At 30.2% G+C, this 3307-nt stretch overlaps 1 long non-coding RNA gene across 1 annotated transcript; it reads left to right on the top strand.

Moving 5' to 3' along the window:
- The first annotated feature begins 1332 nt into the window (after positions 1-1332).
- Positions 1333-2924, top strand: LOC136068748 (uncharacterized). The gene is made up of 2 exons (XR_010630066.1): positions 1333-1664; positions 2575-2924. It is a non-coding gene; the product is annotated as an uncharacterized LOC136068748 (long non-coding RNA).
- The last annotated feature ends 383 nt before the right edge of the window (positions 2925-3307 follow it).

Genomic DNA, 3307 nt, shown 5'->3' with positions numbered 1-3307 from the left:
GTTTGGTTAGAAAGGATAAGCAAAAACCAATAGCAAAAGAAACTATGGCTTCCATGACTTTCATTGTCATTTGTTCTCTCCCAGAGGCCTTAGCAATAAGAGATCATCACTTTCTATCATCGCAACCGCCGGTGCCCGTTCTTGCCACTCGTCATGGCCATTTCCGGTCATTTCCTCCAATTTTTAAAAGTCCTTCCATACCATCAACTCCTACTTCGTCATCACCACCACCGAGCTAAGAAATTAATACTACACTTTTTGGCTTCATTTCTACAAAATTTGCGCATGATCTTTACTCAATTAATGCAGGATTAAAAGCCCATATGCATGAATAAAGAAGAGTACTCAACTGTTCATCTTCATCCTCTAAATCTATCAAGAGTTACGTGGAAATCCGATAATGTAATCAAAAGTATGCTTTCTGTTGGAAATTATGTATGCTTTCTGTTTGTCTCAAAAAAAAAAAAAAAGGAAAAAAAAAAAAGGAAATTTAGATAGTATTGCAATGCCAACAATAAATAGTAGAGAAAAAGTTATAGGTGGCTCGTATGAAATTAATTGTACTTTGTACCCACCACTTTTCTTTTTTCTTTTTTATTTATTTTTGGTAAAAGGTATGACCATTTTCAAAGAAATAATTATACACATATGCAAGCATGCATATTTTCATCAGTTCTTGGATAAACAAGAATACAATTTTTTTTTTATTTAAAAAATAAAAAAAATCATTCAAACAATTGTCCACCACTCATCACTTCACCAAATTGTGATAAATGTTGTGGTTGTATAACTACAATATAAAACCATATGACCTTGGAAAGCATTTCCATCCAACTTGTCAAAGAGATAACTTTTTTTATTTAGATAGTTATAATATGCTGCTAACCCTACAAGTTGAATTCTTTTCTCCTTAGACCTTTAAGTACTTTGTATATGGAAATGTGCCAATTAAACTACAAAATTTTTATTGTGTATTGTGATTCATGAACAATGCATCCCAGATTCCACACATTTGGAAAACGAAAAATCTTAAACGCCAAAAATATTTGACTTGTTTACAACTTTTAAATTTTTTTTGGTAAAATTATAATTTTATTCAACTTTTTTTTTTTAAAGTCTAATAAACCAATAAAAACAAGCTCTAAGCTCTACCAAACTATCACAACCAATGGCAAATACAAAGTAGCTTCCATACATGACTCATTGTCACACCCACTAATCGAAAAAGACAGTATCCTACACGCAAAAAAGCATATTTTGTCAAGAATAAACCACACGCAACGTTAAGATTTTCCACATCACAGAGATATATATTTATGGGTTTCACAGCAGGTATAGAAGGATAAGCAATTACACCAATATGGCAAAAGAAAACGTAGCATCCATGACTTTCTTTGCCACTGCCTGTTCGTTTATAGTGATTGTTAGTCTCATTAGTTTGCTCCCAGAGGCCTTAGCAAGAAAACCACTATCACCGCCACCACCTCCCAAAGATTTCTCTGGCATCCACAACGTTTATGCTATATCACCATCACCACAACCAACACTGTCTTCTTCTAAATTGACATTAACACCAACATCATCATCACCACCACCTACTAAGTTGGCCTCACCACCACCTTGCGATGAATCCACATCACCACCACGAGGCCAATAAATTTAAGGTAAATTTTAAATACAATTTCTTAGTTGCAATACATTTTATTCTCTAATCATGTTCAAATACATGTATGTACAGACCAATACAAACTATACCATACAAATAATATAATCTTTTCTAAGTAAAAATCAAGTATTTTAATTTAATTAAGAGACTAATATACTACATCTAAGGAATTGTACCTAAATTTATAAATAAATTTATACTACACCCTTTTAACTTTTATAACTTAGCCCCTTAAGAGCACTCACACTGAACATTGCATAGTAGAAGAAGTTGTCAATTTTACACAACTCTTTGCTCAAAAACTACACACATCAGTCCGTCTATAATACTATATATATATATATATATATATATTATTATTACAATAACCGTGTATTACATGGTTACTATAACTTTCTATTTTATTATTTTAATATTTTTTCTCTTTCTTCTCTAAATCTTGTCAGAAGTCTCTCTTCTCTTTACTCTTTTTAATGTAAAAAAATAAAAATAAAAAAGCAAGAGAGAGCGGCTGCTGGTAGGTGAAATGATAAAAAGTAAAAAATAAAAAAATATTTAAATAAAGTATAATATATAATAGATAATATGATGTTGACGTTGATGTTTCTACAAAATGTTTGTATAAAATAGAAAAAAGTAAGTTTTTAAGTTAAAATTGACGAAAGATTTTAGAAAGACTGATGTGAATATTCTAATGAAACCATTAGTCTAATATGTTTTTGTATACAATAATTGCCATTTATGAAACAAGAAAACAATGATATTGAACCACAAAGCTCTTGACTTATTAACTCTTTCCATGATAATCCAATATACTCCTCCAATGATTTACTAAAACACAAATTACCGAATGCCACAATTAACATATATTTTACTATAGTATTTGCTCTTAATTTACTTCTATGCAGGAATAAAAGCCGCTCTGCATGTGTAAAGAAGAGTGTTCATCCTCTAGAAGATAAAGTCTCTCAAGAGTTACATGGCAATGCGATAATGTAATAAAAATATATGTATCAAGTGAGAAGAAAGGAAATTAAATATGCTTTCTGTTGTAGTGATATGATGTTCAATGATTTGCTCTGTATTTATTAATTTTTCTTTTTAGATAGAGTGAGGAACATATTTTTTGATCGGCTATATATGTTAGTGGTTTGGTTTGTCAAATTCTAAAATCCAAGATATGTTAAAATCGTCAAAGGTTCCTTGTAATTCAATTGTATTTTCCAGTCTCATTTATAAGAAGAGCTAATATTTCACATTTGAATTCTCCTCTGTCACTTGTTATACCAATTGAATGATAAAATATTTTAATAAAAAAAATTGTATTCAATTTATGATTTGCACAGTGCTTTATGGATAAGTGCATCTCCAATAGAATAGGTAAAGCCAAAATATAGAAAATGAAACCAGAAAAAAGAGGTAAAACGAGCTCCAATAGCTCCTTTAAAACTCAAAAAGGTTTTTTCTAATGAACAGTCATTCTCCAAACCTGATGTGCTACTGTTCATTAGCAAAAGAATAAAACATAATAAAAAATTAGCAAAGAAATGAGTGGGGATGACGGTATGAGAATATGTGTGTTAAAAAATAGATAAATAATGAATGAAAAAATAATATTCAAATGAGATAGAGAAATAATAG

This window comes from Quercus suber, unplaced genomic scaffold (genome assembly GCF_002906115.3).
Source record: "Quercus suber isolate HL8 unplaced genomic scaffold, Cork oak 2.0 scaffold_132, whole genome shotgun sequence".
NCBI lineage: Eukaryota > Viridiplantae > Streptophyta > Magnoliopsida > Fagales > Fagaceae > Quercus > Quercus suber.
The sequence above is the reverse complement of the archived record's forward strand: the minus strand, read 5'-3'. Positions and strand labels throughout refer to the sequence as shown.